The sequence below is a fragment of the Arachis duranensis genome, chromosome 6 (assembly GCF_000817695.3).
Source record: "Arachis duranensis cultivar V14167 chromosome 6, aradu.V14167.gnm2.J7QH, whole genome shotgun sequence".
In the NCBI taxonomy this organism is placed as follows: domain Eukaryota; kingdom Viridiplantae; phylum Streptophyta; class Magnoliopsida; order Fabales; family Fabaceae; genus Arachis; species Arachis duranensis.
In genome coordinates this window covers 66203951-66219762 of record NC_029777.3, presented here as the reverse complement: position 1 = coordinate 66219762, position 15812 = coordinate 66203951, and positions in this window count along the sequence as shown.

The window sequence follows — 15812 nt, the reverse complement described above, 5'->3', positions numbered from 1 at the left end:
TGTTTAGTAAACTGTATGTTTATAAAAATAAGACATTAAGACAGGAATATAAAAATATAAAATTGTGTTTGACAAAAAAAATATAAACAGAGACAATATATTTAAAAATACTAAATTAATGTATTTTATATTTATTCTAATAGAAAAAATACAAAGACACTAATAAAAAATATAACTTATTTTCATTTTTTTTTATTATTTTTATTAATTTTTTATAATTATATTTTTCATTTCAAATTTTTTCAATGAAAAAAAAGAATAAATTATATTTTCATAATTTATTTTAATTTATCATCAAATAGAATACAAGAATATAAAATTTTGTATCTCTATTCATCAGTGTCTAATCCTATCTTGTTTTTGATGTCTTGTCTTATCTTATTCTCAAAAACAAACGCAGCTTAAATAAATTTAGTACTGTATATGATAATCTTGAATCTATACTGAATACTGAATTATAAACAGATAAATGAGATAGTATCATAGGTTGGTGCAAAATGGATAAATAAAATAAATAAAAAAATTAATTTTTATTCATTTTTTGATCAAATAATTATCTAAATCAATCTTTAAAAATTTTAAAAGCGGATATTTTAATCTCAAAAAAATTAATATACAGATAATTTTAATATTTTTTTATTAGATATAACAGTCTTTTGTCTATTTTTAGGCATAATTTACTAAATTATTCATGTATTTATTAGAAAAAGAATATTAGTAGGTATTATAATCAAATTAACTTTTAAGATTAATTAAATCAATTTAACTTTTAATATGATATATTTTTTTAAAAATATTATTGAACTATCTTTATTACATACACAATTTTAAATCCGACAAAAAGAGATAGATTAAGTCTCTTAAATTAAAAGCATATTATTGTAGTTTGTTTAGTTTCATGTCCTATTTGTAAGTTTCATTTTGTTATGTTGAGTATTCTATAACTCCAAGCCAGATATATCTTTCATTAAAAAGTGGTCCAAACATTTATTATATACATGTGTATGCACTATGTAAGATTATAAGTAAATCAATTAATCTTGACATACAAGTAATTTTATGTTACAAGTCCTACAAGTCCTCTAATTGATGTTACGCTCAAACGCGCCTGTTATGCACATATGTTTCACGCGCCTCTAACAGATTTTAACTCAATCAACGCGCGAATATATAACTTCTTTTTTTGAAAGGATTTCGTTTTCTTTTTTCAAATTTCTTGCCTTCTCTATTCGATCTCTTTCGTGCATTTCTCTCTGTCTTCTCCTTCGTCTTTTACGTGCTTCAGATTTTTCATTGTGCATTTATCCATTATTTTTTGACATCAATCTGTGAAATCTTTTTTGAAGATAATGGATAATTCAACTTCAGATTGTCAGTTGAACCAGAGCGAAGTGGATTTTGAAACTGAATCCAATGGAGTTCCTGAGGTGTGATTTAGTTTTAGTTAGTAATTGAACTGAATTTGAATCCAATTAGTAGTTTTTGATTGTGTAGCTGAATAATGCGTGAACCTTGCCTGTGATATTTGCTGTTTATTCTTCCTTGTTTGAATTGAATTTAATGTACTAGTTCTCATTAGAATTAAAATAATTTTGTCCGTTTTATATCAGACATTCGTGTGTAGATCAGTAATAATTGGGGGTATTTCAGAAAAGTTTAGGTGTATTTACAGTTTATGACTTTTCATCTGACGGTTGGGTGAATTGTCTTATTATTTTAGTTGAATTGTTTTAGTTTCTGTTTAGTTATGATTCATGAATCTGGTTTTCTTATTTTTGATGAGGATTTTATAGTTGTATTTGCATTCTATAGTTTATGCTTGTTTTAATATGGTGTATTTTGAGTGTATTATGCAGACCTTCTGTGGTGTTGATGACCAGTTTGTCCCCAAGGTTGGATGACTTTTAACACCCTTGAAGATGCTGCAAAATTCTACAAGGATTATTCGAAGGTTGCAGGTTTTTCTACAGGAGTTCGGAGCACAAATAAGAAGGAAAACGAAATTAATAATCAATTGATTACATGTAGCAGAGAGGGAAATGGAAATCAAAAATATCTCCGATCGAGAAGACAAATCCCTCAGCTGGTTTAAATTGTGCTGCAAGAATTTATATACACGTATTGAATGATGTTGGTATTTGGATTATTTCAAAGGTCGTGTTGCATCATTCACATCCTTGTTGTCCATATCAAGCACAGATGCTCAAACAGTACAGGGAAGTAAGCATGTCCGTGCGTCATATAATAGAGAATAATGAGGATGCCGGTATCAAACCTAGCAAAACCTTCGAATCATTTGTTGCAGTAGTTGGGGGTCACCGCGAGTTAAATTTTATTGAAAAAGACGTGAGGAATTACATCACTAGTAAAGTGTGAAATGTTTCGCAACAAGAGGATGCAAAAGAATTCGGGAAATACTTATTAAGAATGAAAGAGAAAAATCAGAATTTCTTTTTCGAGCTCGAACTCGAGGACGATTAGTCCATTAAGCTTGCTTTTTGGACTGATGCAAGGAGTAAAGCTGTCTGTGAGTATTTCAGATATGTTATTTCATTTGACACCACCTACAATACAAACAGGTAACATGCTGTCCTGGTTTATGATGCTGAATTAATATTGTTTTATGAATCTACTGCAAAGGTGTATATTGGAGGTTTTTTGGTGTATCAAATAATTATTTGGCTATCTTTTGTTGATTTTAATTCTGTTTTGTCGTAATCAGTTTCAGGTATAATCTTGTTTGTGGTTCTTTTGTCGGGGTGAATCACCACGGTCAGTCAACACTTTTTGGATGCGCTTTGATTAAAAACAAAGATATTGAAACATTCAAATGGTTATTTCAATGTTGGCTTCGTTGCATGGGAGGAAAGGCTCCGAATGGGATTCTCACCGATCAATGTGCATCGATGCAAAGAGCTATCAAAGCTTGTATGCCCACAATAATTCACCGTTGGTGTATTTGGCACATCATGAAGAAGATACCAGGAAAATTAAACGGCTACAAGGGACACATAGAAATCGAACAAGAAATGAGCCATGTTGTTTAGAACTTTCATACCAAAGAATCATTTGATAAGAATTGGGATGATTTTCTGCTGAAGTATGGTCTTGTGGACAACAAGTGGCTTTCAGGTAATGACGTTTAAAATCTGCAGGAGAGGTGTAAAATTAATGTTTTTTGGGTGTATTATAGTCTGATGGGTGTATTTTGCAGATCTTTATGAAAACTGTCATATATGGGTTCCATTTTATCTGGATCACCACTTCTAGACTGGGATGAGAACCACACAAAGGAGCGAGAGCATGCATTCATTTTTTAACAAGTTCATTACCCAGAATAGCTCACTTATCCAATGTGTCAAACAATACGATAATTGCCTCAAAAGCAGGGAACAAACAGAGAGAGAATCGGATGCTGCAGATTTTTACAGGGTCATATTGTGTGCAACAAAATCCTCCATAGAAGCCCAGTTTCAACATCTGTACACTCACCAAAAGTTTAGGGAAGTCCAAGCACAATTCAGAGGGAAGGTGAATTGCATCACAAGATTAATGAACTCCGCTTTAGGCTATTCAATATACGAAGTTGAAGGACAAGTTTCCAGCTCAATATTTAACAAGTTTGTGGTTACTTACGACTCAGAAGCACCCTAAGTGAAATGCCAGTGCTTATTATTCGAGTCAAGAAGGATATTGTACCGTCACACCCTAAGCGTGTTAAGCTTTGAATGAGTAACCCAAGTGTCACCGAGATATATATTGGAACGATGGAGCAAGAAGGTAAATAGGCCACACAGACACATCAAGAGCAGCCATGACGAGCCACTGTTGGAGCCAAGGAGCAAGAGGTTTGACGAATCGGTGTTTCGTTCGCAAAATATATGCAAATTTGCATCAGAATCTGAGGAGCTGACTGCCATTCTACACCGTGCATACGCTAACATCATGGTTTAGATGGAAGAACCGAAAGCCAAAAGGAAGGGGACATGTTCGTTATCTCACGAAGATGCAAACTTGGAATCCATTAACGAGCTTCAAAGCCCTGCAAGGGTTCGAACAAGACAACATCCAAAAAATAGGCCAGGTTCAAAGTTAGACAAACAGATTGCAAATGCCTCAAAGAAGAAGAAAACGAAAGCTCTAAGCGAGGTAAAAGTGATGTTCTTTAAATAGGTGGTAATTGAGTTTAATTATTTTGTTAATTGTTTTGCTAATATGTGAGTTTATTATTTCCAGTTAAACCTTTTTTATATTGCATCAGTGGTGCAAGCAAATTCCAGCCAATATCATGGACATGTTATGAATTATCAGTTTAGGGATCCAGCAGCGGATAGGTTTTTGGGTGTATAGTTACAGGATATTGGTGTAACGCTCAATTTTTTGGGTGTATTTCTGAATTCTCTTGTGTTTGACATTTTAATTTTATATTTTTCATATGCTCCTATTTATGTTAGAAATTAGTGTTTTGTTTAGTTTTTAGGGTTTAGGGTTTAGTGTTTTAGGGTTTAGGGTTAAGGTTTAGGGTTTTAGAGTTTAAGGTTTAGGATTTTAGGGTTTAGGACTTTAGAGTTTAGGGTTTAGGGGGTTTAGGATTTAGGGGTTTAGGGTTTAAGGTTTTAAGGTTTAAGGTGTAGGGTTTAGGGTTTTAGGATTTAGTGTGTAGGGATTTAGGGTTTAAGGTGTAGGGTTTTAGGATTTAGGGTTTAGGGCTTAGGGCTTAGGGTTTAGGGTTTAGGGTTTAGGGTTTAAGGGTTGAGGATTTTAGGATTTAGGGGTTTAGGGTTTAGGCTTTAGGGTTTTAGGGTTTAGGGTTTACGGGTTTGGGGTTTACGGGTTTTAGGATTTTAGGGTTTAGGGTTTTAGGTTAGGGGTTTAGGTTTTAGGGTGGTTTAGAGGTTTAGGGTTTAGGTTTTTAGGGTGTAGGGGTTTAGGGTTTAGGGTTTAGGTTTTAGGGTATAGGATTTTGGTTTTAGGCTTTAGGGTTTAGGATTTAGGGGTTTAGTGTTTAGGGTTTTAGTTTAGGATTTATGGTTTAGGTTTTAGTGTTTAGGGTTCATAGGTTTAATGTTTAGGGTTTAGGGTTTAGAGGGTTTAGGGTTTAGTGGTTTAGGGTGTATGGTTTTAGGGTTTAAGGTTTTAGGGTTTAGGGTTAGGGTTTTAGGATTTAGGTTTTAGGGTTTTAGGGTTTAGGGTTTAGGTTTTATGGTTTAGGGTTTAGGGTTTAGCATTTAGGATTTAGGGGTTTAGGGTTTTGGGTTTTAGGGTTTAGGGGTTTATGGTTTAGGGTTTAGAGTTTTAGGGTTTAGGGTTTAAGGTTTTAGGATTTAGGAGTTTGGGGTTTAGGGGTTTAGGGGTTTTGGGTTTAGGGTTTAGGGTTAGGGTTTAGGGTTTTAGTGTTTTAGGGTGTGGGGTTTAGGGTTTAGGGTTTTAGGGTTTAGGGTTTTAAGCTATATATTTGGGTGTATACGTGTTATATTTGGGTGTAAAATTAAAGTAATTGGGCGTATTAATTTGTTTGGTGTTGTTTTTTTTTTGTACCTGTAATTTACAGCTTTTGAATACAGAGTTATATAGTTTTAAACACAATTACTGTTAATTAACTTTGTTAATTTAGAAAAGTAATAGAGAGTTATATAGTTTTAAACATAATTACTTGAGTCTAATTGTCCCACTCATACTTCCCCCTTTTAATGTTTTAAGGCTGGATTATTTCAAGCCAAGAAAAGTGAAATACTTATATTTATGAAGCATCTTAGAGAATGTTAAGATCTAAATATCATCACAATGATAAGAATTTTTTTTATTTATAAGAGCAACTTCCATACCTTTAGCAAGTAGGGAATATCCTTCACAGATTTTGGGGTGTCATATAAAGAAACGATCAATTCTTCTGAGCATAGAAAGAAAGATACCTATTTTCCGTCAAAGAAAATCAACAACTTTCACAAACTAAATGAAGACACATGATGTTAGACTAAATCGCTATATCACCTATAAAAGGATGAAAAAATAAGTAGAAATTATCTTCCACACTAAAGCCTATAATTCTGCTGATTATTATAATATAATTAGAACACATATGCTGAGCTATAATTGGATACATAATTTAAATGTAGTTCAGAACTTCAGGATCAAGCATAGGCCTCATGAATTAGTTTCTAAAATCAGAAGATACCGAAAGAAATGTTACCAAAAGTTCTTAGTTTTGAGTAATATACATGTTATCAAACTCATTTAATACTTGTTACCTCAAAAGATGTCTACCCATTGGAATCACATACTGCATACAGGACAAAGGATTTATCATTTCAGAAGAAACGGATTCACTAAATTGAATTATAACAAATCCGTCAGATCTTATTCATCATTCCAAATACTGAAAACCTACAACTAAGACATTTTGTTTCAGATATTTACATAATCTTCATTCAAGGTCGAAAATATATATTCCAAATCATTGAATTGAATTATATCAATTTTTTTACTTGTTGGATTGATTAAGTGATTATTTAAGTTCAGTATGTTAATACTCACCAAATGAATGAAAAATGATCTCTATTTTCAAGTGCTTTTTATTTAAGTGGCTTCCATCTTTTAAATAGTTCCAAATCAATTTGTCTTGATCACCTGCACATAAAACAACCTCTTGTAATATAAAATGTAAATCCATAATGTTGTTCTTCCAAAATCAGTGTTCTTGATTCAAAAGAAACCAAGTAAAGAAGAACTGAAAATAGCCAACCTATTGGAAGAACCAAAACTAACTGCATGAGAGATTGATCAGATAGAGAATCAATTACATAAAGAGACAAGGAAACTAATTGCAATTTTAGGATTGAAATAGATAGAGTTTCGGGTTTTTTTTAAATAATGGCACATATAATGACAGTTTAAAACCTTCAGAATCCCCTAAAACTACCATTTTATGCAAATTAATTATGACAGCAACATAAAAAGCCATGATATCCGAATGTTATAGCGGTTCTTTAAAATCGCTGTAATACAAATGCCATTTTAAACCTCCTTTTTTTGTAGTGTAGGCTACTATTGTTTCCTTTTTTGTTGCCTCTTCGCCTTTCCTTCGTTTCTTGTAACTTTTTCTCATAATTCTCTGTGATTCATATTAATTTCAATAATTATTTTTTGTTTGTTTTATAGTATCAAATTTAAATATAGAATTCAAAATAAAAAAATAAATTTTATATTTTTCTATTTTTACCTTTAATAAGTTAAGATTCATAGACACAAATTTTTTTCTGCCTTTAGAAATAATAAGAGATTTTTCCCATACCTTTATGAAGAGAAAAAATAAACATTTGTACCCATGAACTTTGTGAACTAACAAAACTACCCACTAAATAAGAAAACTAACAATATACTCATAAAAGATGAGTTTCGTATGACAAAAGTATCTAAACCCAAATTTCTTGTTGACTTTTTAATATAATTTCCAAATTACCCCCTCCTTTTACCTTCAACTTCACCTCCATTCCTTCTTTTTTTTCCCTAAAGTCCCTGTTCCCCAGCACCTCTAATGACTACTTCATCAAATCCTGCAGCCCAAACACTTCTCTTTTGTTGTTCACCATTACAAGGTCCCCCATTCCCATTTCCTCCCCCGAGGCCCTCCTTTGCTCGAATCCCCCCTCTTTGCCATCCGCCCCACTCATGCCACCGACCCTTCTCACTCTAGCACCCTATAACTATTCGTGCTCGCCACGTGAATGTCCACCATTGAATCCACACTATTTATTCTCCCCATCAACCTGAACTCATCGTTCCTCTGCCACGCCTTTGTGAACACGAATAGAAGCCCAATTCTACAGCTGAGGAGGTCAGATAAGCAGCCGGTAGTAGCCACGAATATGCGAAACTTTGCATGTTTCTCCAAGACAAGGACAATCATGTGAGAAGAGAGGTAGCGGTCACGTGGGGATTGTCGTCAAAATTGAATAAGGGGATCGAGCCCAGAGAACAAATCACGGTGGTGAGTCGTGCGATACACCTTTTGTGTCGACTTCGAGAGATTCAGAGAATGCAATAAGGTTCTCGAAAGAGGACGACGACTGTGGAAGCATGAGCGGTGCTGGTAAGGTAGGTCCTTCGATGACGATGTTCGATTTGACTATGATGTCATCTCTGGGAGGTTCGTGTAGCAGCAAAGAGCCGTTTTGAAGGGCAGCAACAGAGGATTGGAAGCAACAGAGACAGGCAACAAAGGACGGGAGTGTTAGATCCAAAAAAGGATAGAGTTCCAGAGGTGGTAAGAATGTTTGGGTCGTGGTTGTTGTGAAAGTTTGAGATTTGGAGAAGAAGTGGTGGTGGAGTTGAGGTTGAAGATAAAAGGTTGGGATAATTTTAAAATTTTATTTAAAAAAGTTAACAAAAAATCAATGTTTAGGTACTTTTGTCACATAGAACCATTTTTATGAGTATATCATTAATTTCTTTGTTTAATGGATAATTTTATAAGCGTTCGCAAAATTCATAGATAAAAATGGTTGTTTTTCTGTATAAAATTAAAACTTATCCAAATAGTTCCATTGCTTTTCGTTATCTGCGACAAAAAATGGTCATGTATTTTTGTTTTTATAAAAAGAATAAAGACTTATTTCAGTTTTTTTTTACGTTTACGAAGGAGAATATGATCTTTCATTAAAAAACCAAAATATTTTGACCGTAACGTTAATATTTTCAACTAATTAAAATTGTTTGTTAAAAATTCTTTTGAATAGTAATAAAATAATTTATGGAGAATTTTATTTGTAATTTGTGTTAATTTTAAATTTCTATAAAATTATTTCTAGCAATAAAATTAATTATCACTACTACTATCACTATATTTTTTATTTTTATCACTATAACTTCTATCTCTGTTATTTTTATTATGCAATTATATCTTATTACTATCATTATCTCCTCTATTATCAATTTACCATCAACACTAATACCAAATAATCAAAATTACAATTCTCTTACTTTATGTCTTGTATGATGTTATTTTTTTTCTTTTTAAAGGATTTTCATAATGTAATTAATTTTTTTCTTTCAACACTAAAAGAGAACTGGAAAATAGCAGCGTTTTTTTTAGAGAAACTATCACAAAACGACATACCAACGGTTTTATAACCGTTATAGTTTAGTGTGTGGCCATTTGATTTTGTGGCGGTTTTTATGAACCGTTGGCATAACTGCCACAAAATAATATATAGCGACGGTAATAAACCGCCGGAATTCTAAAAGGTGCTTTTAAAAAAATGCAGCGAGTTGAGGTTTTCAACTTGCAGCAATCTTCTACATGAAATTAAAAAAAATAATTGTTGGACTATAATATATTGTACCATTTTTCTTTACTATAACTTATTTTTTTTTTACGTCATAATTGATTAAAACTGAAGATATGTGTATAAAAGAGGACTAAATAGATAAAACTATAATTTTGTATAATTGAAAAAAAAACTAATTGATAACACCATTAGAAGAAAATAATTTAGTTGTAATAAACAGGAAGCAGAGAACATAATAGTAGCACTAGTCAATTTTTTACACATGGTTAAAATTCATAGTAAACATAGGTCAACTCATACCTCTTCTTCATACTTCTCAATATATGGATATAAAGCAGCAATATGGCATTATATTTTAGATCATCTCTCAAAGAATAGCGAATGTCACAATGTGTTCGGCAAGCAGAGCATTTATTGCTCTTGAGATAATATATGAACGATGAGTATGCATACAAAGATTATATCTTGAGATAATACACTTAAAGAAAGAATGAATTCTCAAACCTCAACTTTAATTTATTTTTCAAACAAAACACTCCTTGAACTTTCAAAACATTTTGCCTCTGTGTAAACATTCGAGTTTCATTTATTTTCTAAATTTTTAGAGGAATTTTCATTTATTTTTTATATCTTCAAGTGAGGCCTGCTTTCGGCATGGCGCATCTCACACAAAACAAAGCTACATAACCATTTTAGAGATACCAGCAATTGACATTCATATATGCTGCTAATCAAGACCTTTATCATAATCCATTTATTCAATCTCTTGTTTATCTTATAACCAATAATCTCCCACCGCTAATTTTAGTTTTTTTTCAATTGACAATGAATTAATTAAAATACCAATAGCTCAAAATTTAATAGATGATATAGTTTTTCATTTAGTTTATTGCCCTTACTATGAAAATTATTTTAAACTTAATTATATTGCCACTTACAAAATTGCCATTTGCTATAGGTATGATCATATGTACATAGTGATCTGAAGTCCTCACTAAAAGAAAAAATCATAGAAAATAGCAGGGAATAGAAAACTATAACTTTTCTTTTAAAGCACCCATTAAAATTGCGACAGTTTTAAACCACCGCTATTTTTTAAAAACCAACAAAAGAACCGCCAAATCAATTATCTAATTAGCGGCGGTTATATCAGTGGTTGCTGGAAACTGCTGTAAAAACAACTGTCTGCGCCATTAACCAAGACAGTTCACTCAACCGTCGAAATTGGTTTTTGCGGCGGTTTAAAATCGCCACTAATCTCCGCTCTTCTTGTAGTGCTAACATGACACATGCTCCTTGAGCTATTTCTCGATTCGTTTACCATAATTTTTTCATTAGTTATAACATTTTTTTATTTGAAAAATAAATAACAATGATAAAAATAATTATACTATAAATTTACTGTCAATTATATATATTTAAAATTATAAAAATCAATTATTGTACATTTAAATTATAATAACGTAAACATTGTACCTAATAATTAAATTTTAATTATTCATATATTACCAAAATTATAATTATTCTTCATCATATTCCATTTTTTTCATCTATTGGTAATCTTTTCTTAATTTAATTAAAATTTGAATAGAATGAATTAATATTATTCTTCTTCTTCAATAAATAGTATATTTGGCTTGATATTTTTTGGTTGATATTTTCTGGTTTATTTAGCCTAATTTATTATGGTTATTTATCTATTTTTTATTTTATACTAATTCAGTTAATTAAAATTAATAAATGTTAGTTATTTCAATTTTTACAATTTTTTATTCTAATAATATTTTCAATTAAGTTATTAATACAATTTTAATATTTTATGTCACTAATATTAATATCCTTTTAAAATGTTCTTTTTTCTAAAGAATCTATATTATCATATCAAGTTTTTATTATTTTTTGTTTTATATATATATATAACAAAAAAGACGAGAAATGGGTACTTCATTACAACAAAGCAATTTATCATCTTCGCATACTTATTATATTTAAATGTGTATGGCAAGTACACATACACTTTCTAAAGACCTAAATAGATCTAAGCTAGTAAATAAAAGACGAGAAATCGTTGCATTCATGATAAAATACATTTAACAGAAAGGAAGTTACAACCAAAAAATTATTTATTATAAATAGATTTACAGACAGATTTAGTTTTTATTACGGACGAATTTATGATTACTGACAGATTTTGTTCCTCTATAAAAGCCTTGTCAAAAATTACTTATCGACAGATTTCTTTTCCGTCGGTAATTACCGACAAATTTTTCTCCGTTACTGATAGAATTTTTCTTGGTAATTATCCCCTCTTTTGCTAAAAAATCGTCAGATTTTTCGACAGATTTTTTGTCAATAATTTACCGACAGATTTTTTTCATTACTAATAGATTTTTTCTCGATAATCGTCATTTCAATTTTGCTTAAACCGTCTGATTTTTTTGACAGATTTTTTGTCGATAACTAGCATCATATTTTTTGACAGATTTTTTGCCGATAATCGAAACCTGGAAAAGCATTTCTAACTCTGAATACAGATGAAAATACATCTGTAAGGTAAAACAGTATTTTTTTAGATTTTTCATTGCAAAATAAACTTGTTTTCATACAAAATAAATATAAATTTAAACAAGTTCATCGTATTATCAAACTAAAAGAAAAGTACTATAAACAAGCAAGTCAATATAATTCAAAATATAAACAAAGTGTTTTGATACATCAACTATAATCCTCAGTGTATTGTTCAACCATACTAAATTTATCAACTATAATTCATAAAATTGTATTATGTAAGAAAAATTACATTATGCAAATCTCTACAAGCCAATCAACTAGTATCCCACATATGCTTGAGTAATATCGTGCTGCTTTATATCTCTTAATGCAATTGAAAAAGGGCTACACTTCTTCGTTGCGAAAATTTCAAAGTACTGCATGTCAGTAAAAGTACACAGCAGAGAAAAATACATGAAAAAATGTCAATAATAAAAGTTATTCACTTTGTTGTGGCACAAAAAACTCATTACTCAACATCTTAATGAAAATTATGTCAATTGAATGCATAAGGGCTAACCATGATCAGTAGAATATGTAGAATGCATCTGGAAATCTCATCTCTTTTGGGATCAATTCCATGTATTGCAATTAAAACTTTAGCAGGTGTGAGCCTGCAGGACCAGATTGTGATGATCCCTATATAAAAACTCAACAATCAAATTCATTCAACTGAAAAAATGAATTCAAAGTTCATAAAATTTTTTTTCTTAGTAAAGAAAATGAAATATACGTCTAACAAGTTACAACTTTGTTGATCAACATAGTTGACTCTAAAATATTAAGCGCATGATACCAAACATGAAAAAGAACATTGGGGCCTGGGTAATGCTAGAATACCTTCAAGTCTTCAAGGTCAACAACACACATACAATAATTAAGAAGACTAACATCTATGTATTGTGCGAAAATTGATTGACCTATACATTGATGTGTTTTGTAAGCCTTTTTTCTTTTTTCTCTTTTTTTATAATTTTATTTTAAGAATAGCTAGCTGGTACTCTAGAATTGTTTGAGCAATAAAAAACAAGGCAGCTGGATTCTGATTAAGAATAGGTAGCTGGTACTCTAGAATAGCTATGCTTAATTTAAGGAATTTTATCAAATTTTCTCACATTTATTTAATGAAATAGCATGGTTTTGTAATTCTCCCTCAATTTGTGCTTAAGTGTGAAAACATACTTTTTAGGCCTTTAATTTGTTAAGTTTAATCCACTTTAATTCCATTCGATGCCTTGATGTGTTTGTTGAGTGATTTCAGGTTCACAAGGCAAGTATTGGATGGAAGAAGTGAAGAGAAAAACATGCAAAGTAGAGAATTCATGGAAAAACAAGGATTTGAAGTGCATACATCGACGCGCACGCGTGACAGACGCGCACGCGTGAAGATGAGGTCATCCAGGCGACACGTACGCGTGACATGACACGTACGCATGAGAAGAAAGAGCCAGACGACGCGTATGCATGGCCCATACGTATGCGTCACCGCAAGCACGTGACCTCAATAAAGTAAAAATGCTAGGGGCGATTTCTGAGCTTCCTAGGCTCAGATCCAACTGATTCCAGAGACTATTTCATGCAGAATTGAAGATTGGACAAGGGGGGAGCAATTAGTTATAGGATATCATCATGTAGGTTAGTTTCTAGAGAGAGAAGCTCCCTCTTCTCTCTAGAATTAGGGTTTTTAGGTTAATTGCATCTTAGATTTAGGGTTTAATGCTTTCTTTCACATGCTTTTTCTTTATGATTTCTTATTTCTATGTCTTTCTTCTTCTTAGTTTTCTTCTGAATTCCCCTTTTATGCCTCTTTTTATGTTAATGAATTCTTGTCGGATTGAGATTTCCTTTTAATGCAATTCATGTTTTATGTTCCTTTATTGTTTAATTGAGTTGTTGTTATTATTTCCTTGCAATTGGGTAGTAGTAGATTTTATCATTCTTGCAATTTTACCATGCTTTCCTTTTATGCCTTCCAAGTGTTTCACAAAATTCTTGGTTGAATGTTAGAGTCGCTTTTTGAGCATTCTTGGCTTGGAAAGAGAAATTAGGCAATCTTGAGTCATTAATACTCAATTTAGATTGGTGATCTAGAGTTGTTAGTTAATATTGTTTCCATTGACACTAATCTCTTGCTAATTCAATTAGTAAGTTGATTAGGAATTTTAGATTGAGATTAACTAATCTTATTTGACTTTCTCTCATGTGAAGATAACATTGTACCTTCTTCTATTGTAGAGATGACTAAATAGGCTAAGCTCTTGATAATTATTGTGATATGATTAGTGACTAGGATAGAAAGTCTTAGTTCTTAACCCTTGCCATGAATGTCTCTCTTTAGTAATTGTTCCTTCGTTGTTTGATTTACATCCCTTGCACTTTTTCCAACCCACCCTTTGGATACCATAACCAATAATACGCATACCTCACTACAATTCCTTTGAGAGACGACCCGAGGTTTAAATATTTCGATTACTTTTATTGGGTTGGACTTGTGACAACCAAAACTTATTAAACTTTGATTTGAGAATCGATTATCAGTTTGGACTATGCTCACAATGAAATTATTTGGTTAAATTCCAACCGGTATAAATCTTCACATCAAGTTTTTGGCGCCGTTGCTGGAGATTTGCAATGTATGCTTGTTATTGGTTATTGTACATATGTTAATATTGTGAATAGTTTTCTCTTTTGTTGGTTTTCTTATTTGAGTTAGTAGTTAGATTTTATCTCTTTGTTTTTGTGTTTTTTATTTTTGTTTTTCTACTATGAATTCTTACTCCTTTGGCTATGAGTTTGGCTCAAATTATGTTGCAGGAAATGGGAACTACAATGACAACATGCATCAAGGATGGAACAATCAAAGATGGGAGGAGCCTCAAGGAATTGATCACCCTTCTTGGCAACAACCTCCTCCGGTCTCTTATAGGTATAATCCAACTCCAAATACATCCTAACCCAATGGATGTGGTGACTCTCATTGTGGTTGTCAACCAAAATCACCATATGCCTATGAACCACCTCCTCAACCTAGTTTTGAACCACCATACTCACAAGCCCCATACCACTAAACACCTCATTATGACACTAATCCGTATCTACCATACCAACCACTTTATGAGCCATATGAACCATACTTAGAACCACCACAATTTCAACACCAATACTCCCAAGAACCACCAATTTCATACACCCCATGTCAATATTCTCACCAATATGAACCACCTTCCAATTATAAACCCTTTCTCCCAAACAATGAACCCCCTCTTCCACCACCGCCTCCAATGGATGAAGCTCTCAATGCCTTCATGCTAGAACAGCGAAGAGAAATTAGCTCCTATATCCAAAGGCAATAAGAGAAGCAAAAGGAGCTAAAGAAGCTAGAAGTCATGGTTGTTACCATGACGGAAGCCATTAACCACATGGCCTCCCACCTAAGCTCATGCATCCCAAGTACTCCCCTTGACGAATGTGGAGAATCAACTAACGAGCATAGTGAGGGAGTGAATTTGAAGCTTCAAGGTGAAGAAGAGGGACTAAAGAAAGATTTGCATCAAGAGGAGGAAGTTGAGGTCATTGATGTTAAGGAAGTGGATAAAGCGTTGAGATAAATTGATCAAGAAGTGGATTCCATCATTAGTAATTTTTTGTCCACATTAATCAATCCCCTTGATGATCTTGTTGAGCCTTCTTCCCTTGGACTAGAAAGTGATGTTGAGGAGGGTGTGCAACCTCCAAGGCATGTGTTAAGTAATGAAGGATTGGAAGAAATTGAGCAAGTGACATGACTTATTATTGAAGACAATTCCGTACCAACCAATGTGTTATTGAAGATTGTTGAATCATCCTCATTATGTTGTGAAATTGATGTTGAGGAGGCTAATGCACAACCTCCGACACATGACTTAAGCAATGAGGAATGTGAAGAAGAGGTTGGTGAATAAGGAATTAAAATTGAAGATGCTTGTCAAGAGGTGG